The sequence below is a fragment of the Marmota monax genome, unplaced genomic scaffold, assembly GCF_021218885.2.
Source record: "Marmota monax isolate L192 unplaced genomic scaffold, Marmota_monax_Labrador192_F-V1.1 WCK01_AAM20220418_F8-fsc00129, whole genome shotgun sequence".
NCBI lineage: Eukaryota > Metazoa > Chordata > Mammalia > Rodentia > Sciuridae > Marmota > Marmota monax.
The window spans coordinates 2,895,483-2,922,604 of NW_026693811.1; the positions used below are offsets into that span (position 1 = coordinate 2,895,483).

Consider the following 27,122-nt stretch of genomic DNA (forward strand, 5'->3'; position numbering starts at 1 on the left):
GCTGGATTCTGTCAACTGCTTTTTCTCCATCTGTTGGGAAAATCATGTGATTCTTGCCATTACACCTATTTATGTGGTGAATTACATTTATTGAATCAAACTTGCATCCCTGTTATGAAACACATGTAATCATGGTTCATGATCTTTTAAATAAGTTTTTTGATGTGGTTTGGAAATATTTCTTTTTTTTTTAAATTTTTTTATTTTTTTAATTTTATTTTTTTTAATTTTTTTATTGTTGGTTGTTCAAAACATTACATAGTTCTTGATATATCATATTTCACACTTTGATTCAAGTGGGTTATGAACTCCCATTTTTACCCCGTATACAAATTGCAGAATCACATCAGTTACACATCCATTGATTTACATATTGCCATACTAGTGTCTGTTGTATTCTGCTGCCTTTCCTATCCTCTACTATCCCCCCTCCCCTCCCCTCCCCTCCCCTCCCCTCTTTTCTCTCTACCCCCTCTACTGTCATTCATTTCTCCCCCTTGTATTATTTTCCCCTTTCCCCTCACTTCCTCTTGTATGAAATTTTGTATAACCCTGAGGGTCTCCTTCCATTTCCATGCAATTTCCCTTCTCTCTCCCTTTCCCTCCCACCTCTCATCCCAGTTTAATGTTAATCTTCTTCTCATGCTCTTCGTCCCTACTCTGTTCTTAGTTACTCTCCTTATATCAAAGAAGACATTTGGCATTTGTTTTTTAGGGATTGGCTAGCTTCACTTAGCATAATCTGCTCTAATGCCATCCATTTCCCTGCAAATTCTATGATTTTGTCATTTTTTAATGCAGAGTAATACTCCATTGTGTATAAATGCCACATTTTTTTTATCCATTCGTCTATTGAAGGGCATCTAGGTTGGTTCCACAGTCTTGCTATTGTGAATTGTGCTGCTATGAACATCGATGTAGCAGTGTCCCTGTAGCATGCTATTTTTAGGTCTTTAGGGAATAGACCAAGAAGGGGAATAACTGGGTCAAATGGTGGTTCCATTCCCAGCTTTCCAAGAAATCTCCATACTGCTTTCCAAATTGGCTGCACCAATTTGCAGTCCCACCAGCAATGTACAAGTGTACCCTTTTCCCCACATCCTCGCCAGCACTTGTTGTTGTTTGACTTCATAATGGCTGCCAATCTTACTGGAGTGAGATGGTATCTTAGGGTGGTTTTGATTTGCATTTCTCTGACTGCTAGAGATGGTGAGCATTTTTTCATGTACTTGTTGATTGATTGTACTATACTACAGAGCAATAGTAACAAAAACAGCATGGTACTGGTACCAAAACAGGTGGGTGGACCAATGGTACAGAATAGAGGACACAGAAACCAATCCACAAAACTACAACTATCTTATATTTGATAAAGGGGCTAAAAGCATGCAATGGAGGAAGGATAGCGTCTTCAACAAATGGTGCTGGGAAAACTGGAAATCCATATGCAACAAAAATGAAACTGAATCCCTTTCTCTCGCCATGCACAAAAGTTAATACAAAATGGATCAAGGAGCTTGATATCAAATCAGAGACTCTGCGTCTGATAGAAGAAAAAGTTGGCTACGATCTACATACTGTGGGGTCGGGCTCCAAATTCCTCAATAGGACACCCATAGCACAAAAGTTAATAAGTAGAATCAACAAATCGGACTTACTCAAACTAAAAAGTTTTTTTCTCAGCAAAAGAAACAATAAGAGAGGTAAATAGGGAGCCTACACCCTGGGAACAAATCTTTACTCCTCACACTTCAGATAGAGCCCTAATATCTAGAGTATACAAAGAACTCAAAAAATTAGACAATAAGATAACAAATAACCCAATCAACAAATGGGCCAAGGAAATATTTCTTTAAGAATTTTTACATCTATGATCATCATGGGTACTGGTCTGAAGTTTTCTTTCCTTAGTGAGTCTTTGCTTTTGTTATCAGGGTTATACTGGCTTCATACAATGAATTTTGTAGTGTTCCTTTCTTTTCTTTTTCATAGAATAATTTGAAGAGGCTAGACATTAGTTCAAAGGTCTGGTAGAATTTGTCTGAGCATCTATGTGTTTCTTAGCTTTTCTTTGTTGCAAGGATTTTAGCAGCTGCTTCAACTTCATTGCTTGAAATGGGTATATTGAAGCTTTCTATAGCATCATGGTTCAACTCAGGTAGATAATATATCTTCAGGAATTTGTCATATCTTCAAGATTTTTCTAGTTTATTAGAGTGTAAACTTTCAGAATAGTTTTTAATGATCCTCTGGATGTCAGAAGTATCTGTGGAGATATCTCCCTTCTCATCACTAATTTTGTTCATTTTGGTCTTCTCTTTTTTTGTTAGTTTGGCTGTTTATCAATTTTATCATTTCAAAGAACCAACTCTTTTTTTCATTTGTCCTTTGTATATTTTTTATTCTCAATCTTATTAATGTTAGCTTTGATCTTAATTACTTCATGTCTTCTGCTGGTTTGGATATTAGTTTATTCTTCTTTTTCAAGGGCCTTGACGTATAACATCAGATCATTCATTTGGTATATATATTTTTTTAATGTAGGAATTCAGTGCAATACATTTTCCTCTTACAACAGCCTCTTAGAACTGTCACAGATATTTAATATCTTGTATAACTATTCTCATTTGTTTCTATAATCTATTTATTTGTTTATTTATTGATTGATTTCCTTATTTCTTCTGTGATCCATTCCTCATTCAAAAGTGTATTATTTAATATACAGGTGTTAGAATATTGTTTCTGTTTTTTATCTTTATGTTGATTTATAATTTCATTACATTATGATCTGATAGATTTCAAGGAATTATCTCTATATTTTTATATTTTCTAAGTTTGCTTTGTGCACTAAAATATGATCTATTTTAGAAAAAGTTGCATGTGCTGCTGAGAATAAAATGAATTATATTGTTGCTAGACAGAGTATTCTATAGGTATCTGTTAGGTTCATTTTATTAATAATTTTTAGTTCTGAAGAGTCTTTACTTAGTTTATATCTGGATGACCTATCTAATGGTGAGAAAGATATGTTAAAAGTAGTATTTTATTGTTGTCTGTTTGATTTTTATATTGAAAATGTTTTGTTCTTCATACATAGATGCATCATTATTTGGGTTTAAGCGTAAATATAAATATAATACTTATAAATATGTAATATTTATAATCATCATATCTTGTTGTTGGATGTTTCCCTTAAACAAGTTTAAAGTGACCTTCTTTGTTTTTTCTGATTAATTTTGGCTTGAAGTTTACTTTGTCTGATATGAGAATAGTTACCCCTGCTTCCTTTCAGTTTCCATTTGCATGCGGTATTATTTTTTTTCATCCCTTTACTTCTTTGGTTATCTTTGCCTGTTAAATGATTCTCTTTCAAACAACATATAACCCAGTTGTGTCTTGTGTTTTAATGCAATCTGCCAATCTATGTCTTTTGATTGGGGAGTTTAGACCATTTACATTCAGTGATATTATAGAGAGATTATTTTTATTTCCTGTCATTTTGATTTATTTCTAATGCTTAATTCATACTTGATTCTCCTTTAACTGGCTATTATTCTGGTGACATTCATCTCTCTTTATCATGGAAGGTTTTTAATTTCCTCTGAAGGATACTTTTGCTGAATGTAGTAATCTTGGTTGGCATCTGTTTTCTTTCAGGTCTTGGTATACATTATTCCTAATCCTCCTGGCATTTAGTCTTGGCTGAGAAATCAGTTGAAATCCTCATCTGTTTACCTCTAAATGTGACTTGTCATTTTTCTCTTGCAGTTTTTAAAATTCTATTCTTATGCTGTATATTAGGCATTTTTTACTATAATGTGTCTTGGAGAGGATCCTTTTTAATCTTGCCATTTGGGGTTCTATATGTATCTTGTATTTGGATTTTCATTTCATTCCTAAAACTTGGGAAAATTTGTTATTATTTCATTGAAAAAATTGTGTATTCCTTCAGTTTGTGTATTGGATACCAGTGATTCTTAAATTTGGTCTCTTAATGTCATCCCAGATTTCTTAAATGTGTTGGTCATGGTCTCTGAACATTTTTCTTTATTATTAACTTATTATTGACATTACTTTTTAAAATTTTAAAATTGTTTATATAAATATATATACATGACAGTAGAATGTATTTTGATATATTATACACACATGGAATAAGTATAATTTGTTCCAATTAGGATCCCATTATTGTAGTTGTATAGGATGTGAAGTGACATTGGTCATGTATTTATATATAAGAATAGGAAAGATATGTCCAATTCATTCTATTGTCTTTTCTATTTCCATCCCTCCTCCTTTTTCTTCATTCCTCTATCTAATCCAATAAACTTCTAATCTTCCCTTTTTTTTGTTGTGGGTTAGAATCCAATATCAGAGACTGTATTTTCAAGATCAAATACTTTGTCTTCAAGGTCTGAGAATCTGCCCTCTAAGTGGTCTAATCTATTGCTGGTGCTTTCTATTAATTTTTGAATTTGAATTTTTGAGTCTTTCATGTCCAGGGTTTCTGTTTGGTTCTTTTTAAGAGTCTCTATCACTTTATTGAAATGGTCTTTCACTTCCTGCATTGCTCTCTAAGATAATTGTCTACATCTTCTTTTAGCTCATGGAACATTTTAACTATGAATTTTTAAAATTCTTTCTCTAACATTGCCTCCACTTTGGTGTCAATGGGATCAGTTGTTGAAGTGTGGGCAGTTTGAGGAAATTTGTTCAATTACTTTTGCAAGCTGCTTATATGTCTACACATCTGTGGGATGGTCATTGCTTATTCTTTTATGCAAGGAACATTTAGTAAGCTTATTTCTCCTAAGGCCACAGTGTATTGATACTTTGACTCAATTCGTGTCCTTTACCATTCCCAGTATCAGCACCACTTTGAGAGAAGATACTAAATCCTACTTACCACAATCACTTCAGAGTAAGGTCATGTACTAATCAACTTCAGGGGAGGGAGGCTAGAGATAGATCAGAAGAATTAATAGTAATATTTCTGACATAAAATTTCCGTGAAATTAAGATTTCAGTGTTTGTTTCAACTATCCATCTTTGTGATAAAATACTTTAAGTTGTTAAGGTACACAACTTAAAAGAGAGAAGATTAATTTTTGCTCATGATTTCAGAGGTTTTAGTCCATGGTTCCTTGACTCCATGGTTTATAGGCTGATGGTGAGTCAGAACAATATGGTGGGGAGTGCATGATACAGCAGAGATGCTCACCTCAGGTCAGCTAGGAAAGAGAGAAGAAGAGAGAGGGAGAGGAAAAGGGGCTGAAGATAAAATACACCCTTCAAGGGCATACCACCAGTGACCTATTTCCTCCAACTGGGCCTCATCTTCTAAAGTTTCCACCACTTTCAGATAGCCCATTATGTATGAATTCACCAATGGACTAATCAGTTAATCAGGTCAGAGCCCTCATGACCCAATCTTCTCACAAAGGATCCCCCTCACTGATACTTTGGAACAAACCTTAAACACATGAGTTTTGGGGGGACATTTCAGATCCAAATTACAACAATGTTTATTAATAAAGCTTTATTGGAGCATAGAGATGCTCATCAATTGTGTTTTATCTATAGATACTTTTGCATTACAATGGCAGAATAATGACCGAATGTTTGTGGTTCTATGTATCACACTGCTACTCATTGCATTAATCATGGAGTTTTAGTATGATGTATATCACTATACCATGAGATTTTATTTTTATTACTTTTCAGAACAAGAAAATAAGGGAGAAGTAGACTCTGAATGCTGTGCTTTTTTGGCACAGTGTATGTAGATTTTTTTCTTGCTATTTAATTAGATAGTAAAACATTTTGTTATATAATGAAACTATTGATATGCTAGAATAAAATAGATATTGCCATAATCAGAGTAAATATTCATAAAAACTTCTGTGACTCAGAAGGTATCAATCAGAATAAATTAGAAAGTTAAAGTGGAATATGATATCAGCAGAATTTCCTTACAAAGTTAAAAATGACAGTGAAGCTGCAACCAACGTACATTTCTGAATGGATGATTTGTTAACAAAGTTTGAAAAATGGTGCTGTTTGTGAGTAGTGAAATCTTGTTTGATTACAGCAGCAGAGGAAATGTGCCAAGAGAAAACAAATTGGTTCAATACTACTAGTTTTTGGTGACAAAAGCTGTTTGAAGAATTGGGGATACTTGAAGCAATACAGATAATCAATTAAAAAAATACAGAGGATTGATGTCAGTAAGATGGCAGAGTACGAAGTCATGAACCCTCCTCCTCTCTTCCATAGACATACCATTTGGGAACAAGTCACAGAAAAATTTCGTTTGTGAGAAATCTAGTAACAAAATACAAAAAGTGAAGAAAAATGAAGAAACATGAAAATACATTCTATTCAAAGGAATGAAATGAATCTCTAGAAAATGAGCCTAATGAAATGGATGGAGATACACACACACACATACACACACACACACACATTCACACACACACAATATAATAATATATATGGTAGCTATATATCTATATATGTGAGGTACCTCATGGAAAATTCAAAGTAACTGTCATAAAGATATTATCTGAGGTTAGAGAAACATTACCGAAACAAAGTGAGAATTTCACAAAGAGAAAGAAAATACTGAAAAGTCGCTGGGCATGGTGGCTCACACCTGTAATTCCAGCTACACAACAGGCTGAGGCAGGAGGATTGCAATTTTGAGATCCTTTCTCAAAATTGAAAATAAAAAGGGCTGGTGGTGTAGCTCAGTGGTAGAGGTTTAATCTCTAGTACTGGGGAAAAGAAAAGATTTTTGTATCAAGACAAATTATAACACAATTGTTAAACATTAAGGTTAAAGAGAGAATTGAAAAGTAGCAAAAGAAGATCAAAGCTGTTAGGTACAAGGGAACCTTTACAAGATGAAAAGCAGATTTCTTAGCAGAAACCTTGCAGACCAGAAGCAGGTAGGATGCTATATTCAAAGTCCTGAAAGAAAAAGTTGCCAATCAAGAACAATGTGCCTAATAAAACTATTCTTTAATAATGAAGAGAAAATATTTCACCAACTAACAAAAGTAGAAAATGTTCATCACCATAAGATCTGCCTATAAGAACTACTAAAGGAAGGGTTTCAACATGAAACAAATAGTAACATGATAACATAAGAAACTATAAAAATTGCCAATATAGGTAAATATATAGAAAAATACAGAAAGATAAAACTGTAAGAATGGTGAGTAAATCTTTGTAATTCTAGTAAAAATGTTAAAAGTAGTAAAAATACTTTTAATAGGTAGAAATATGTTAATAGATACACTACATAAATAGATCAAAGTTGTGATACAATACCATAAAATAAGAGTGGGAGGGAGAATTCAGAATTGTTTTTATTTGATTGAGCCTAAGTTTTTATGAGAATAAAATAGGCTCTTTTAACTATAAGATCTTATATTTTATAAAATTTCTAAGCCCCATAGTAGTCACCAAAAATACCTACAGGGTTTACATAAAAGGAAAAGAGAAAAGAATCAAGGAATATAAGCATACAAAAAAAAAAAATCAACGCATAAAGGAAGACAGTAGGAGAGGAAAATAAACCAAATAACTAAAAGAACACAATTAACAAAATGGCAACAGTACATTCTTCTCTGTCAAAAACTGCCTTAAAATTAAATGCATGTAACTGCTCCCCACCCCAATCAAAAGACAAGAGTGGCTGAATGGATGAAAAAATATGACTGAACTATTTGCTGTCTAATAGAAGCTCATTTCTGATTTAAGGATACATAAACTGAAAGTGTAGGATGGAAAACTATTCCATGAATATGTAAAGAAAGGACAGAGGTGGCTGCACTCGTGTCCAACAAAACACCTAAGTTAAAACTATTGTAAGAGCTCCCCCCAAAGACATTTTATAATGGAAAAAGTATAAATTCACCAGAATAGTTATAATAATTGATATAGTAGGCATAGGCATCATAATTATAAATATTTATATACTCAACATTAGAACACATGAATAAATAAAGCAAATATCAGTAGAACTGAAAATAGAAATAGCAATACAATAATAGTAGGAGGCTTTAATATCCCACTTTCAGTGATGGTAAAACATCTAAAAGTAAGATCAAAAGGAAATAGCAGTTGAAGAACACTCTAGGCAAAATGAACCTAATAGACATATACAGAACATTCCACTTAATAGGAGCAGAATACACATTCTTCTCAAGGAAGCCAGAATATTCTACAGAATCTTAGACCCCAAAACCAGTTTTATGGAAGTTAAAGAGATCAAAATCAGACCAAATAATTTTTACGACCACAATAGGATGGAACTAGAAACCAATAGCAGTATAAATACTGAAACAATTACAAGTGTATTACAATGTGGATATTAAACAAAAAATTCTTGAACAACCAATAGGTCAAAAAAGGTATCAAAAAGGAACTTAGAAAATATCTTGAGACATGGAAATGAGAATACTACTTACTGAAACTTATGAAATTCCGCAACAGAGAAGAGTATAGTATAAATGTCTACATTAAAAAAAATAACACAGGGTAAGTTGGCTCATGCCTATAATCCCAGCAGCATGAAAGGCTGAGGCAGGAAGATTACAAGTTCAAAGCCAGCCTCTGTAACTTAGTGAGACCCTGTTTCAAAATAATAATAATAATAATGATGATAATAATAATAATAATAATAATAATAATAATAATAAAGACGACAACGACAATGTCGTCGTCTTCTAGGGATGTGGCTCAATGGTTAAGCAGCCCTAGGTTCAATCCCCAGTACCAAAAACTAAAAACCAGAATGAGCTCAAATAAACTTTACATTTGAAGGAACTAGAAGAAGAACAAACAAGGCCAAAAGTTAGCAGAAGAAAAGATACTTTGTATGTCATGGTAGAGTAGTATTTACTCCTGTGGTGAAAGGTTTATCCCTGGGATGGATTCTATATATGTAAATCAATGAGTGTGACATACCATATTCATGGATCTAGGACAAAAGAATCAAGACAAAATTCAGAATTAAGACAAAAATGGTATGATTATTTAACTAGATGCAGAAAAAGCAGTTGACAAAATTCAACATCCTTTTTATAAAAAGAAAATACTCTCAACAAATTAGTTATTGAAGAATGTGACTAAAGACTAAAAAGAACATATCTGATAAACCCACAGTTTATCTCATACTCCATGATGAAAAGTTGAAAGATTTTCATCTAAGATCAGAAACTAGACAAAGATGACTACTCTTGTTGCTTCTATTCAATCAAGTACTGAAAGTCCTATGCAGAGCAAGTAGGCAAGAGAAAGGGGACAAAATCACCCAAATTGAAGAAGAAGAATTAAGATTTTGTATGTAAACCTGTAAAGACTCTACCAAAAAAAACCTCTCAGAACAAATAAATAAATTTAGTCAAGTTATGGAATAAAGATTAATATATAAAAATCCATAGTGTTCCTATTCACTAACAATGTTTAAAACCGTGTCTGAAAAAGAAAACAATCTCATTTATAATGGTATAAAAGTACTTAAAATGGATCTAACCAAGAGGTGAAAGATCTGTGGGAACGATAAAATGTTGACAAATTAAATTAAAGATAACACAAATGGAAATATAATTTATGTTCATGGATTAGAAGAATTAATATTATAAAAATGTCCATATTATCAAAATTACCTATAGATTCAATGTAATCTCTATTGAAATTCAAACATTATTCACAGAAATAGAAAAAATAATCCTAAAATTCATATAGAACCACCTGGAATAGCCAAATCCTTCTTGAGCATGATGAACAAAGCTGGAGACATCACATTACCTGATTTCAAAATACACCAAAAACCTATAGTAATCAAAACAGTACAGTACCAGCATAGAAACAGATACATAGACCAATGGAACAGAATAGAGAGCCATGAAGAAAAGCCACAGTTTAGTTTAATGGTCAGTTGATCATCAAAAAAAGTGCCAAAAAATACATAATATAGAAAAGACAGTCTTTTCAATAAAAATCAGTTATCTACATGAGGAAGAATGAAATTGGACCTATAAACATCAACTCAAAGTAGATTAAAGACTTAAAACTAAGACCTGCAAGTATGAAACTAGAAGAAAACACAGGAAACGCTTCACAATGTGGTCTTGGCAGTGATTTCGTGGATATAAACCCAACAGCAGTCAATAAAAGCAAAAACAAGTGAGACTCCATGAAACTAAGAACTTTCTGCACTGCAAAGGAAATAATAACCATAATTTAAAGGCAACTTATGAAATGAAAGTGAATATTTGCAAACCGTATATATGACAAGGGGTTAATTTCCAAAATATGTAAAGAACTCCTATGACTAATAATATAAGCTAAATATAGATAGATATTTCTTCAAAGAAGACAAACAAATGGCACATGGGGATAAGTGAACATGCCCAACATCACTAATCATCAAAACTTAACAAAATTATATTGAAGATACCAAAGTTTGAAATTTTATTGTTATTATTTTGGTACAGGGACTGAACACAGGGATGATTTACTGCTGAACAACATCTCAAGCCCTTTCTATATTTTTAAATTTTGAAATGGGCCTTGCTAAGTTACTAAGGCTGCCATGAACTTGTGATCCCCCTGCCTCAGCCTCCTGAGTCACTATTGAAACAGGCATGTGCCATCATGCTCAGCTGGAATTTTGAAATTTTAGTTAATATCAGGACTTGTTCATAAGCTATGGTTATATAGATTCCATGTGTCTTTAGGTACACACTATAGACTTAGATTGTAAGAATGAAGATACATATTAGGCAGTTGCAATCTATTCTCAAATTGTATAATTGTGTGTGTGTGTGTATATGTATGTATATATATAAATTTAAGTATAGCTCATTATAATAAAGAATATGCAAATTTTCAATAGAAGCAGAAAGTGGATTCTGCTAGGAGAAACAAACATTGGGTTCACAAAGATAGGGGTGTGCTTTGAAGGATGAATAGGAGTTCTAAAGTCAAAGAATAAAGGATCTTTTATATTCTGGGAATGGCAAATGTGATTTGGCTAAATCAGAGATTGTGTGGGAGCACATAAAATGTGACTGGTGATGAAGTTTAAATTTTTGCATGAGTTAGGTCAGATAATGGAGAATGGATTAATTTTGTAGTTATTCAATGAGGCAAGTTCCATTATTATTTTCATTTTACAAAGGAATAAACTAAAGCACAGGCAATTAAACAACTTGCCCAGATCAAATGACTAATAACTATTAGGACACAGATTCAAATCCACAAGGAGACTTGGCCAAATTTACTTACTTTTTCATGACTAGTTTTAAAATGTTGACACTGTCCTATTATTAAGCAATAAGGCATTTAAATTAAGTTAGTACCCATACCATAATAGTTTTCCAAATAATTTTGTTTGAGTTTGAAATGTTTTATAGTTATCAAATTCCCACTGGACTGGAATTCATTCCCTCAATAGGAAAGACACTGTTCATTGGAGTCTGGTTTTTATTACAGCCTAATGTTCTTATTTTAAATTCTCTGCTGCACTACAAATTAATAATTTATTTAGTATTGTTGATATAGGGTCAACTGATGGTATAGTTCTAAGTGGTATTTGGTGAGCAGATAATAAGTAGTGGTGTTACATAAAAATCTTTTAAAATTGTACATTTTGCCTGCCAAACACATTGGACATTTGAAGATGAAAATTAAGGAGGATAACATTGGACATTTTAAAAAGGAATAGCCAGCAGTAAATTTCAATTATTTATTGAGCCATCTTTAATGGCTATTTACATTTCATAATAAACTGTTCTATTTTCCTATGGGTATTCTGGTAATAATAATTAAATAAGATAATAAAAGCCTTTAATAATGAAATTCACTTTTATTCCTAAAATTAACTCTCAGATGAATGATACACCATATACTATGGTTCTTCCTTTAATTATCTCATATAATCTGTGTATGTGACTCACATAAATTCATTTTGCTCTGCTTATTGCTATTCTCTACCTATCAAAGACACAGTAGTATTTGGGTATGGGGTATTTGCTTTTTAATGTGACATATGCCATAATCTCTGTAAATGAGAACTCTGTGTGTGTGTGTTTCTGAATATGTAACATTTCCTATCAGTCAGCATTTCAGAAATATAATAGATGAAAAGAAATTCCTTTTTGTTACATTAAATATAATCCTAGAAATATTAAAAGGGAATTTTAGAGCAAAGAAATTGTTCCATTAATCCTTTAATATTTTTATTGGAAAACATTCAATACTTTGAAGACAAACCACTTAGCGACCAAAGATTCTTAATATCTAGTATATAGGTTTATATTAACACTATACTTTTTGTTGAGTTTTCTAGACATCCAAGACTTAAGTGTATTCATTCTTTAGTTATGCAGTTTAAAATGTGGAAGTAGTACTGTGAAGGGGACATTGTAAAGTATGTCAACTTAGTCCATTTCTTGGCTGCTAATCCCCTAGAGGTATCCTGAAAGCTTGTCAACTGTGTAGGACACACAGCCTCTACAGGGTATCTTCTTTCTACAGAGTCCTCTAATAAAATGACCAGTCCATTTGAATTTTTTTGGGGAATTCATCAGCTTTTATCAATAATTATTTAAGTGATAATCAGATAATGAGGCTAGCTGTAAAGACACTGAGCCAAGTTTGTGTTTTGTGCTCTTCCTTCCCTAAGGAGGGTTAGGTATTAGTGTTGTCATTGAGACACTTAAGTTCTAGACATTATTGGGGGAAAAAATTACTGTGGCCACTTCACCTATTTATATTCACATTAAATACAGCAATTGTTTTAAATACTGGTAATAATGAACAAGTATTAAATAATTAAAAATGGTGATATTCTTGATTTTGGAGGGGCTAGTATACACCCATAATTTTAGCAGTACTAAAATCACTGGAACCTTAATAAAATTAATTCCTTTCAGCTGTCCAGCATTCTGAGATTGAAATGTTCTCTTTTATATTTTCGCCCAGTGAATGAAATTGTTTGCTCCTCTATTTGTTTTTAAAAATTTATTTTTTAAATTAACAGAGAAGATTGTATGTAATTGCTATGTACAACATGGTACTTTGAAGAGTATATACATTGTTGAATAACTAAATCTGGATGAAATCATATGCTTTACCTCACATAGGTTTTGTTTTAGTTTTGGTTTTAGTTTTGGTACTGAGATTGAAACCAGGTGCACTTAACCACTGAGCAACATACATCCCCAGCCTTTTTTATTTTTTATTTTGAGGCAGGGTCTTGCTAAGTTGCCCGGGCTGTCCTCAAAGTTGTCATCCTTTTTGCCTTAGCCTCCTGGGTTCTTGGGATTACAGGCATGTGACACTGCACCAGGCCAGGTAGATTACTTTTGGGTGAGGGCACTTAACATGTGCTTCTCAGTATTTTTCAAAATACAATACATTGTTATTAACTACAGTTACCATGTTGTACAATGATTCTCTTGAACTTGCTCTTCCTATCTAAGTGAAGTTTTCTATTCTATGACCATCACCCCAGGCCCCCTCTGCCTCCATCCCCTGGTGACCAGCATTCCACGCTTGGTTTATGTGTTTCCTCCCTCATCCCATCTTCCCTCTTTCCTGGCTCCCTAGGTGTTCCTACTGTCCATGGTCCAACCACTGAAAACATGATGGAAGAAACAGATTCTCTTAGCTTCGCTCCTCTGGCGTTTCTACCCCTTAATGAGTTTCAGGTGGGAATATAATAAAGGAATCCAAAATGATTGAAATCATGATGAGAAGAACGTAAAATTTTAATTTTATGCTGATAAAATAAGCTTTCATCTGGCCTCTGGGGAGAGAATATTATGAGTGTTGTTTTTTTTTTTTATTACTTTCAAACTTTCTAAATTACCTTAGAAATACCTTGTAAAAACACTACAGGCTTCTTAGCAAAAGGATTTTTTTAAAAAATCTTATTTTTCTTTCTGTAACAGTTTGTGGTTGGGATAAATTACTGATTTCAGTAGATAACTCTATAGTAAGAAAGCATTTTTTGATGAATCCAAAGCTATAGTGCCACACTGCCAATGAAATTAGTCATAATATTGATCATGAAAACAAAAGACCTATTTACAAAGTTTGAGACATTGTTTAAATATGAATTCCTTATTTCTCTCATATTGTCTCATTGATCTTTCTCTTTAGGTTTCTTAATCTTCTTTCTATCTAATTATTAAGTACTTTGAATTGCCAGATATAGTAGCCCTCTGTCCTCAGCCCCAAATTCCCTGTGGCTTTTAAAACTTCTGACAGTGCCTTTCTTTTTAGATCACTCTTTTCTTTCATCTTTCTTGCCTAGGCTTCCTATCTTCTCACACCATGTTCCCTGCTGTTTTTTTTTTCTATTTTATTCCACTGATTTTTCTACCCTTTCTGAAATTTTTAGATTTTTTTGAAATAAAAATAACTTTATTATTATAAAAATTATTAAAATAATATAAACAATTAGAAATCTTCAAGATGGGGCTGGCATTGTGGCTCAGTGGTAGTGCGCTTGCCTAGGACATGTGAGGCACTGGGTTTGATTCTTAGCACCGCATATAAATAAATAAAATAAAGGTCCATCAACAACTTAAAAAATACATATAAAATTTTAAAAATCTCCAAATTGTATACAAAAGCATAAAGAAAGCAAACAAAGCAACCTCAGAAATGCAAACAAACCACTCAGAAATTATTACTATAAATATTCTGAAAAAGAATAATAGGATTAATATTATGAATAGAACATTAATTTAATCATGTGTCATAAACAATTATAACTAGACTATATATAAATGGAATTATGGTACATGTTTGACCTTTTAAATGGCTCTTTTTTCAACTAAAAAAATCAGGATATTTTCATGTTAATAATGTAGATGTCATCATTTGAGTTGCTGCAGAACATGTCATTGCATGGTTGTACTTTGATTTTTATTTAATCAATCCCTTATTAATGCACATTTTGTTTATTTCTCACTTTTCTCTTAACAAAACTCCTACAAATATTGTTGTATATATATTCTGTGCACTTGATGATCTTACAGATGTAAATTCTCTTCCAAATGTTTTAAAGCTGAAAATTTGATATATGTTTTTATATCATTTTTCAGAATAATTGCACCTTTACACATTCCTATTAACATAGTGAGAGCTTCTATTTATTTCTTTAAACTTTTGACAACTCTCTTTTAAACATTGATTTTTCTCCACACTTGTCTTTGTTTTTTAAAATTATTCTTCTTCATGTTGTCCCTGGATATTCACTTCTGGAATGCTATTTTCACCCATAAGTGCTGTGGGTACCTGTATTGGCAAAACTAAATTGCCCCAGGTGTATTCTGTAGCCCTTCATTGGATACAACTAAGGTAGATACGCTGAAGAATTCAACATGATTGCAGTAGAGGTAATAAAATAACAAAATATTAGTTGAGGAAAATGCTAACGAAATACTTAGAAAGAACATGACTACTAAAAGTATTTGAAAATCTGTTCGATGGAAGATTGTATATACTTTCAATTTTGTTAAATAGAAATAGTAGAATTCCATGTTAGAAAAAAAATGATTGAGTTGTTTTAATTGTCAATAATGGAAAAGGGCTACTTAGCAATATTTGGTTTTAGAAATGCTGAGTTAACTTCTTCAACCTCAGTTTATTTCATGTTAAAATGAGAGGTTTCAGATGGGGTAGAGAGAGAAGATGGGAGGGGAGGGGAGGGGGGATAGTGGAGGATAGGAAAGGTAGCAGAATACAACAGTTACTAATAGGGCATTATGTAAAAATGTGGATGTGTAACCGATGTGATTCTGCAATCTGTATTTGGGGTAAAATTGGGAGTTCATAACCAACTTGAATCTAATGTATGAAATATGATATGTCAAGAGCTTTGTAATGTTTTGAACAACCAATAAAAAATAAATAAAAAAAAATAAAAATAAAATGAGAGGTTTCTACCAGTGATTTCTAAAGCATTCCCCAGCTCTAAATTCTATGAACTTCTAGTGTATACTTTAGAACATAAGTTCCTTTTTCTTTTTTTGAGGAATGACCTCCAGGCGATGAATTTCCCTCTTAAAACTGCTTTCATTGTGTCCCATAGATTCCGATATGTTGTGTCTGTATTTTCATTTATCTCTAAGAATTTTTTGATTTCCTCCTTTATGTCTTCTGTAACCCATTGATCATTCAGTAACATATTGTTCATTTTCCATGTGATGTAGAATTTTTCCTTCCTTCTTTTATCATTGATTTCCAGTTTCATTCCATTATGATCAGATAAAATGCATGGTATTATCTCCACCCCTGTATATTTACTGAGGGTTGCCCTATGGCATAATATATGGTCTATTTTTGAGAAGGATCCATGTGCTGCTGAGAAAAAAGTATATCCACTTGATGATGGTTGATATATTCTATATATGTCAGTTAAGTCTAGGTTATTGATTGTGATATTGAGTTCTATAGTTTCTTTATTCAACTTTTGTTTGGAGGATCTGTCCAATGGTAAGAGAGGTGTGTTGAAGTCACCCATAATTATTGTATTATGGTCTATTTGATTCTTGAACTTGAGGAGAATTTGTTTTATGAACGTCGCAGCACCATTATTTGGTGCATAAATATTGATAATTGTTATGTCTTGTTGGTGAATGGTTCCTTTTAACAGTATATAATGTCCTTCCTTATCCCTTTTGATTAATTTAGTCTTGAAGTCAATTTTATTTGATATGAGGATGCCCACCCCTGCTTGCTTATGAGGACCGTGTGCGTGGTATATTTTTTCCCAACCTTTCACCTTCATCCTGTGTATGTCTTTTCCAATCAGATGTGTCTCCTGGAGGCAGCATATTGTTGCATTTGTTTTTTTAATCCATGTTACCAGCCTATGTCGCTTTATTGGAGAGTTTAGGCCATTAACGTTTAGAGTTACTATTGATAGATGGTTTGTACTTCCAGCCATGTTTGATTATTTATTTTTTTTAAATTTAGTTTGTTTTTCCATGATTAGCTTTCCCCCCGCCCTCTGTCTTTACTGAGGCACTTCCCACTGATGGTTTTCGTTATTGTTTTTCATTTCTTCCTCGTGTAGTGTTTTGCTCAAGATGCTTTGCAATGCTGGTTTTCTGGCTGCAAATTCTTTTAACTTTTGTTTATCATGAAAGATTTTTATTTCGTTGTCGTACCTGAAGCTTAATTTTGTTGGATACAAAATTCTTGGTTGGCATCCATTGTCTTTCAGTGTTTGAAATACGTTGTTCCAGGATCTTCTCGCTTTCAGTGTCTATGATGAAAAATCCGTTGTTAACCTTATTGGTTTACCCCTGAATGTAATCTGCTTCCTTTCTCTTGTAGCTTTTAATATTTTCTCTTTGTTCTGTATATTGGATATCTTCATAACAATGTGTCTTGGCATTGGTCTACTGTGATTTTGTATGCTCCGTGTCCTGTATGCATCTACAATTTGTATATCCGTTTCCTTTTTTATTTCTGGAAAATTTTCTATAATTATTTCATTCAGCAGGTTGCTCATTCCCTTGGGGGGGGAAGGAGGGAGGGATAGTAGAGGATAGGAAAGGTAGTAGAATACAACAGTTACTAATATGGCATTATGTAAAAATGTGGATGTGTAACTGATGTGATTCTGCAATCTGTATTTGGGGTAAAAATGGGAGTTCATAACCCACTTGAATCTAATGTATGAAATATGATATGTCAAGAGCTTTGTAATGTTTTGAACAACCAATAAAAAAAATAAGTTCCTAATTAGCTTTGTTTAAAGATGAAATGCTTAAAGCTTTTTAGTTTTCACATGCACTGACAATAGAAGTTTATTACTTTTGAAATTAGAAAGGATTCCTTACTCTATATAGATGAAGGTGTTCAAAATGTTATATAAATTGTTTATGCCTTGTAAAATCCACAGAGAGCAGTTTTATACCTTTCATGAGGAAAAAAGCAGTTCAAATTAAAGTAGATATGAAAAAAAATGCCATCAAATTTGACTTGCTAATTTTACTAGAGTATGTTAGTCTTATCATCTTGAGATACAAAATTTGTTCATATTTGGTTCACATTTAAATTTATTTATTTATTTTTTTTTTGTGGTACTGGGGATTGAACCCAGGGCCTTGTACATGTGAGGTAAGTGCACTACCAACTGAGCTATATTCCCAGGCCTTGGTTCACACTTAAAGTACAATAACTCAGAGGTTGTGCCTTTCTCTAGAAGTATGGTATTCCTCCTCGGATTCTCCTCCCAAGGGTCTCTAGATTTACTTTAGTCTAAAGGGTTGGATAAGTTTATGATATATAACCCGTTTGGTGAGAAGAATGGAATTTCAGATCCATTAATTTAGCCATTCTTAAAACTCTGTTGGGTGACTGTTGTTAGTGCCAGACACTGTTCCAGATACTAGAAATAGAGCAGTGAACAAAAGAGATAAAAATTTGAAGATCATGTACTAGATATGGCTCTCAAGTTTAACCTAAATATATACTTACTAATGGATAGTCTAGCCAATTAACTTTGTTTCTTCTACTGTCAGGTAGAAGTCTGGTAGCATCTAGAGCAGTGGAAATGATACAAGTTGCCACTAGAGTTATGTGCCTGCCTGCCATCATACATATAAGGCCATGTCCACTAAAACTGTTGCTTCTTCTATAGCTTATCTATCTAGTGTTCCTACACAGCCCCATAACCTCTCCCTCTGCATATACAAAGCAAAATCTGCCTTGAGTGAGTCTTAAGTGTCATACTTCTCAATGACCCAAGTCTTTTATCTTCTTTATTTTAAGGCACATGTACACATCCTCTCTCTACTCAAGGTAAATTCCTTAGTATCTAGGTCTTTGGCATTTATCACATGACGGACTTAGAACCAGTTATATGCACACACATCCACTTATGTGTACATGTGCATACACATGCATACACACATGCACACAAGATAATGTAAAGGCTGCTACTGAGTTTGGGAAATTGCCAGCCCTTTCTCTCTACCTTGGTGTTTGTTCTTGATGGGAGCTGCTGGTGGAGGGTTATTATCAATCCTGCCTGCCTTCTTCATTTAGGGAACTATACTGCTTTAGAAGTTCAATCCCCAGCACCAAAAAAAAGATTAGGGTTTAGTTTCCCTTCTTCCTAAAATACTCTTTGGGGCCTATGTAAATTAGAGGATGAAAATAGATGCAGGAGTGAATATGACCCCTAACTTCACTTTCAACATCGACCTTTTATCTCATGCTTTTGCCTTGTCCAAGGTTGTTATTTTACTCTCTTCATAAAACTACTCAAGCAATCTTTCTGAGAAAGTGAAGTCAAGCTTATTATAATGAAATGATCAGACTACTTTTGAGTACAGAAAAATTTCAATAACTTATAAAAAAGAGAAAATTTAGGAAGTTCCACCTGTATGTCCCCACAGGCACCAGGCAGCAATACTCTATAATCTCTGTTCCTTCTCTGCCCTCCCACCTCCCCAATATTTTTGATTTGTACCATTTGCTAATTTATGTGGTTATGTGCTTTCTTTGTGGCTAATTTCATACTGCTAAAGTGTTTTCACTGAGCACAGAGTTAGGAAGAGAGGTGCACACTGGTTCCGGTGAGCAGGCATAAGACTAACACCAATATTGCCAGGGTTGTATGTGGGAGAACACTAGCCACTGTTTTCATCTACTATATTCTGTAAAAATCACTGAAAGATAAAAAAATCTCTTTTTATATTCATTTATTACGATTGATGTTTAAGGAAATAAAATTTCTGTGTACTTTCTGCCAAGAACCGGTGAAGGATGCAAATACAGTATCTCTGTTTTGTATTCCTGCACCTCCCTTTATAAGTCATGCAATCTATTTTCACTTGCCAATACAGGTCCCATTTTCCTTCAAATCCTCTCTTCTGTGAACTATACTTTTTAAATATTTCAACCTACTGCAGCATAAAATGCTGTGAAAAAAATTTATATTGGTATGTCATCCAAGAAACACTTATTAAGATTTTAGTATGCCAGGTCCTGGGAATATAAACATATATACCTAATTATATAATGCCATTTAATTGAGATTTTGGAAAATTTATAAAGTTTATAAATTTTATATACTAAAACTTCACCACAGGCCCTATAGACTAGTGCTTAGACAAGGTGCTAAGAGAGGGTATACTGGCAGTTATGTTGGATATTGCTGGACATATCCATCACTTCCTAAAGTTTCCTCCTGTTGTATTATATTATTATTATTATTAGTGATCAGAACATAAGATCTAAGAAAAATTTAAGTAGCAATAGGCATTATGCTGTATAGCAAAGCTCCACAACCTATTTATTGGCAAGTTGCTTTTTTGAACCTGTTTCCTTATCTGTAAATGGAATCTACAGGAATTTTGTAAAAATTAAATGAGAAAATGTCAACAAACCATTTAACATAGTAGATGGTGCATTATAGGTTCCCCAAAGGGCTATATTCTTTTTGGGCTCTAAACCTTTATAGTTCCACATGACTTGGCATTTATTTATATTCTGCTTTCAATTTTGTCTCCTTTTTTTTTTTTAGGTAAAGAAGCATTTATTAGGTCACATTTTATACTAATTCTTAAATTTTGACAAAATTTTTATATGCTGTTAATTTAGAATTATTCTTGTAAAAAATACTTCAAAACTCTCATACTACTTTTTCATTTATGTTCCAAAATAAAGGGGAAACTGCAGAGCTAGAGAGGTGGCTAACAAAGAATCTATATAAATCAGATCAGAGCAATACTAACTCAGTCCAATATGTTACTTATTTCCATGTTATTGAAACTGAAAGAAATTAATTGGGACCTACAAATTTACAATGTAAAGAAAATTCTGTCAAATCTCTAAGTAAAGATTTAATAGGCTAAAAAATAATTCAGGCTTCAATATTTTAGGGATGCAATATTTTGCTAACACAATCAAATAACATAACTAGGAGAGAAGTGTTTGTGGATGCTGCAGTGATCAGCATAGGAGGCTCTCTAGATCTCTGTGTTTATTGACTGCCTCACAGCAGTACATGCTTCACCACAGGCCCTACAGACTAGTGCTGTAGACTGTTTTAGCATCTGTTCTTTCATTGTGGTACTTAGAACAAGGTTCAGCAGTGGCATTAACATATTTTCTGGCAGGTAAACTGAACCACTGTAGCCCTCAGTGACACAGAATCCAAGTTTGGCATATTGGCTAAAAAACCCTGTTTAGGTTTAGGGTGCTGAAAAGTGTTGTAGATATAATTCAAGCCTATTCTAGTTAAAATATAAGAGGCTTGCTCATTTATAAGTGTCTAAATTTACATCAGTCTGAAACTAACCTTTCCAGATGCTAGTTGTTTTGTATCTGCCAATGAATTCAAATAGAACTAATGTTGTCCTTATCAATAGGGCATTGACCATGGAAGTGACTGTATTATCTGTGCCTAAACTGCTGGCTGATACAAGCACATATCTGGCAGAGAGGATCCAAGACACATGATAAAACCTGCACAAAATTAGCTTTTGAGCATTAAAGGGTATGACCAAAGAAACATCCAAAACTTTATGTAGCAACTTGAGTGTCTGACTGAGTGCCCAATTTGGTGCAAAGTTCAGTGGTGAGAGTTCAACCTTGTCCTTTAATTTACTGGTATGAAGACTAACATATTGAGAAATATTTCAGTATTTCCTATTTGTCCAGCAAAGAGTAGTGTCAACAATGCAGTTGCACTATTTACAACAATGCCACTGGTAAAATTTCAGAAGATTGGAAATTTTATATACTAAAACTTCCCCAAGTTTAGCAAGTTTACTCAATTTGAACCTTTAAAGGCCTGCACACACCCCTTAGTGATATGTTCAGCAACTTCTTGAATATTTTCTTTAAAACTGTGTATTTACATGCTTTAAGAGAGATTCAAAGTAGTTCATTTCAGAAGCAGTAAGTTGATGAACCCAAGCTAACAAATTTTCTGCATACCTCAAAGGGTCATGTGAGTGGATTTCAATAGATCTAGGTGTACCTCCTTGGTCCCCCTCCTTTAAGAACATCAGTAAACCCGTATACATCTGTACTTCCTCTGGCTATTCCAAATTCATCTAAGGTATACCTGGCAGGCCTTCCATTGTCCTAGTTAATGCTAGAGGTGTTTCATATGATTTTTGTGTCAAGGTTCTTCATCATCAAGGTTCTTCATTTGAGTCCACTGATGAAGTCTTTCACAAGCCATTTCTTGAAACAAGGCCCTCTGTTCCATAATTTCTAAATCTGATGTTTGTTGATATGCAGGTAAACTTTGACATACTTATGAATGTTTTACTCTTTCCAATGCCTTGAAAACATCCTTAATAATAAGTCCTTCTCTGTTCCTTGAGTTATTTCAGCAGAAGTCATTTGGAACTTGTATAAGAAGGCATCTGCAACTTGTGCTCTTATTTTTTAATTTGACTTTCATCCAGAAACTTAATGGTTTTACTATTAAATCTTGAGACTATTTCTTTGCTACCTGTAGATGACTTGTCATATCTTGACGAGAGTTGCTTATTGCTTCAACATCTTCATTTATGCTTCCAAGTTCTTCCTTTACTTTCTTGAAAATGCTTGTTGATGGCTAAACTTCTGCCTTTCATATCTCTGTAAATTTCTCCAAGTCTGCAAATTGTTTTCAAGAAACAAGGTTAAAAGTAATTGAGAGCTTTTAACATCTCCTTGTCCTCCTCCAACAGCATCTCTAGGATCTTATGCTGCTTGAGCCATAGTAGGCTGTTGGTCTATCCAGAGTCTCTTCCACCTGCCTTATTGGTGGGGCTATTGATAGCCCTGGATGCTGGCACTGTGACCTCTTTCCTGCTGCCCTCAGCTGTAACACTGTACATTCCAATCCTGAGGGCTTGCTGCCCCTCAGCCTAAGGCAGGAGTCATTGCTGGTAGTACAAGTTTTGCCTTTTGTATGCCATTTCTGGAATCCTCAGCTTGTATCTTTACACAGGTTCTTACTCAGTTTCTTATCCCTATCAATACTGTTCACAATACTTTTTTGATTCTTTCTTGTTAACTTACCTTCTTTTGGTATATCTCTCCTTAGTTAACATTTTCCTGTTCTTTTCTAATTAGAATTATTTTCCTGTTTCTTTTACAGCTCTACTTTATATCCTGTCCATCCATCCTTTACAATTTCTTATTTTTTCTTCCAAATAATTTTGCTTTCTCAGCAAAACTTCCCCAAACTTGGTGATTTTAAACAGCAACCATTTTATTTAGGTCACAAATTCTGTATGTTGTCAATTTGGACGGCTCAGCTAGTTAATGCTGTTGATCTGGGTCAGCTGGCTGCTGCGTGGCAGGGAGCAGATGATTAGGCAGCCGAGGTTGGCTGCTTTAAGTCCTCTGCAGAGCGGCTGTCAACTAGGGCTTCTCTCTACATGATCTCACATCATCCAGCAGGCTAGTCTGGACATGCTCAGATGGTTTGTGTCACATTTGCCAATGTCCCATAGGTTAAAGAAAGTCATATATCCAAGTCCTGAGTCAAGAGTTAGAGGAATAGAATCCACCTCCTGATGGAAGAAGCTACTGAAACACCATGGCACTTAAAAAAAAAAATCTACCACATTAACTATTTCTTATTTGTAAACATCTTTACAGAAATGCTAAGTGTTTTATTTTTGCTTTGTTTTATCCCTTCAATTTCCCAGTTGAATTCCATCAGTATGCCTCTTGGAAATCTCCTGTTTCCTCCTCAATGACTCCTCTGTTTTTCCAAACAAGCCCTTCTGTCCTTAATTACCATTATTCCCAGAATGAGCCCTTTTTACCCGTGCACATGTCTTTTGAATTAATACAAAACTAAACCTGGAAAATTTTAATCGTTTTACCTTTTTGTTCATTTTCTAACCAATTCCCCTGGAGCAAAGTGGCAGGATGCTGAGAAATCATAATTTAATTAAAATGGGGTTGAGGGTGTGGGTAAATACTGATTCTCATATTCTCTTTTGCACTCATTGTTTAAGTATCTCAGAACATATGTTGATCTATTTGCTCTCTCTTCCTTGAAAAATAAAACAATAAAATGTATTTCAAAATTTTTTTTAATTGTTAAAAAATTATTTATAAGCTGAAAGTTATGGAAAACAAGTCCAAGGACATTTCCCCTAAGCTTTTGTCATTTAAAATCCTAGGCCTTAGCCAGAAGAAAGAACATAAAAGGAACTTGCACCTGACTGGCACCTGATCCCCCACCCTAAAGGGTCACCTGGTGCCAATACAATAAGCCCCAGGAAATTCCCTAGTCACATTCCTGTCCCACCTTAATGGGTCATCAGGACCCCAATACTTGGATCTAGGAATTGCCCTCCTATCCCACCCTAAAGGAAGCCTATATAATCCAGACCGCTGGCCACCATTTTCTGCCCTGAAAATAAGCCACTCCAGGGTTCCACCAATTGAATCCACAGCTAAAAAAAAAAGCCTGCTGATCCAAGGTTTGCTTCCTGTCTCCTGCCTTCTTCATGTGCTGAGAATCAAACCCAGTGCCTCACACATGCTACTTGCTACTGAGCAAGCTCTCTGCTACTGAGCCACAACCCCAGCCCTAAACATAAATATTTTAAAATACTAGTGAAAGTGCAAGATTTTTTGATTATAAAATATGCTCTATTTTACCTTGTCTTTTCTTCTTGTTCGAACAAGAACTTCACATTATTCTCTCAAATTGTTCTTCTAGTTTTGCTCACATTATCTCCTTTTTTCTAAACTTCCATTCCTCTTTTTTTTTTAATATTTATTTTTTAGTTGGACACAATATCTTTATTTTATTTATTTATTTATTTTTGTGGTGCTGAGGATCAAACCCAGTGCCTTGCATGTGCTAGGCGAGCGCTCTACCGCTGAGCCACAACCCCAGCTCTCAATTCCTCTTTCTATTAATCCAAAACTTACTTATTGTTAAAGACCAACTCAAGTCCACCTTCTTCATGGAACTTTTCCTAATTGCCCAGGTGATTTTGATTGACTATTATGAACTCTTAATAGCATTTAATGACTGGTACCACATAACATTTGCTTCATTTCATATTGTAATAATGTTTAATGCTTTTTACTTGCACTCAAATTTGTATTATTTGGCAGTGTTTTCATTGTCAATTTTCATACTTAATTCTCCAATTAGTAGATTGTTATCTCTCTCTCTCTCTCTTTTTTTGCAGTGCTATGAAGGAAATCCAGGGCCTAACATGTACTAGGCAAGTGCTCTTACCATTGAGTTCCAGTCCAGCCCCTGGATGGTTATCATTTTTTTAATTGCAGAGATTATGTCCTATAAGCAATCTTTATTATCCAGTATTTTGACCAATTGAAGCTCTAGAATCTCTGAGCACTGTAAACATTGAACATTAAGCTCTTCTACAACCTACCAAAGTTGAGAAATATCATGTCTTTTTAAAATTAGAAAACAAGTTATTAGGATTCATTTATTTATTCAAGAAATGTTGAGTACTTACTATGTTCGGAGATTGAAAATAACACTGTTATGTCAACTTACAAAGTTGGTTTAATTGCTATGTTTTGCTTAAGATGGTGTAACATGTAAGAAGGAGTCTGTCTGAAAACATGCCCCAGTACCTTTTAAACTTGTAGGATATTTTGGACTAAGCCCCCACCCCCTTTTTTAAAATGAGCAACTGCAGGACTTTCAACATTTCTATTTTTTACCTAGAATAATCAGTAATGAGGCCATTTGCTTTGTAATTATTACAAATATGGCCCCAGAGCACCCCCAAGTGAATGTGACCAGCACTGGTTTAACAATTTCTTTTTGCTTTTAACAAAACAACACAAAGATCAACAGTACAGTTGCCTAATAGTACCTATTTGCTGTATATGTACACTCACTGAGACTTTTTTTGGTCTTTATTTTTTTTCTATGTGTTGCTCTCCTTTGGCAGAGAATTTCAGTTGGACTTAGAATTCTTTGATATATTTTGATAAATGATGCCTTGTTATGTTTTCTGACTCTGTTGGAGTCTCCTTGGAATTAAAGATCACATGCTTATTCAGCTTAATTATTTGACCTTTTCCAGTGACTGACACATCTAAATGGCTGTAGTAACTTAGTAATTATGCACCAGCTGTGGCATATCATTTCATGGAATAAAAGATACACTTCTCTTTGAAAGTAGATATTTTGACCCCCTCTGAGCATGCTAAATAAAGTAGTTTATAAATACTATTATTAAGCATAGTCACAAATGCACCTCTTTCCTTATTGTATTCTGTAAATGTTTCACATGCTATGACCAATGCCACATCAAGAAATGTTTCAGTACTGATATTTGTTATATAATTAAAATATTTATAGTAATTCTAACATGATAGTTATTTGAACATGTCAAAAATACAGGATTTGCTAATAAGATTTGTTCTAAGAAAGCAATGTTACCTTTAATGAACCCTTTGTTTTTCTTTGTGGAGAAATTGTATTTTCTTGCAACTGACATATCTTAACTTTTAGAAAAGTCCCTGAGGTTTTTCTAGGATATTTTCCATTCCATGACTGTATTCTAACTGCATTTATTTTTTCTCAGAATTCATTGTGAATTCTCAGTAAGCTTCAGAGAAATGGAATTTGCCTTCTAACAGAGACAAGAGAGAAATATGATAACTGTTAACTTACTTGAACAAGGCACTAAATAAGATTTTACAAGATAAAAGAAAATAATAATCTCATTATTAGTTTTAAGTCAAAATTTTAGGAATGGTTTCAACTGCAGGATAAATTTTGAATAAATTCTAGTGTTCTGTACTTGTCTCAAAATATTTTCTATTAGTTGCAGTGTTTTATGCTTACTAATGTTTCAAAATGTGTTCATATCGATATAACTGTATTTTTAACTTTGGGGCTTTTAATAAAATACAAAGTTAATTCTTTTTAAATATTTTGATTGACTTAAGATTTGTCCATTTGAAAGTATTCCCTCTTTGAATGAAGTTTTTTGCTTTATAAATTTATAACAGCTGTTCGCTATATAATCTTGAAAATCAATTCAGATGAGGATTTATAATTATTAAGTTCTTTCAGTCCAATGACATCATTAGTTTCTTGTGTTCTTTGTCTT

At 33.6% G+C, this 27,122-nt stretch overlaps 1 protein-coding gene and 1 pseudogene across 10 annotated transcripts in view; one reads left to right on the plus strand and one right to left on the minus strand.

Moving 5' to 3' along the window:
- Slc4a10 (solute carrier family 4 member 10) overlaps positions 1 to 27,122 on the plus strand; it is a 312,110-nt gene that overhangs the window by 142,883 nt on the left and 142,105 nt on the right. The gene's annotated exons all lie outside the window — the stretch shown is intronic.
- Positions 20,968 to 22,640, minus strand: LOC124105171 (conserved oligomeric Golgi complex subunit 6-like; annotated as a pseudogene).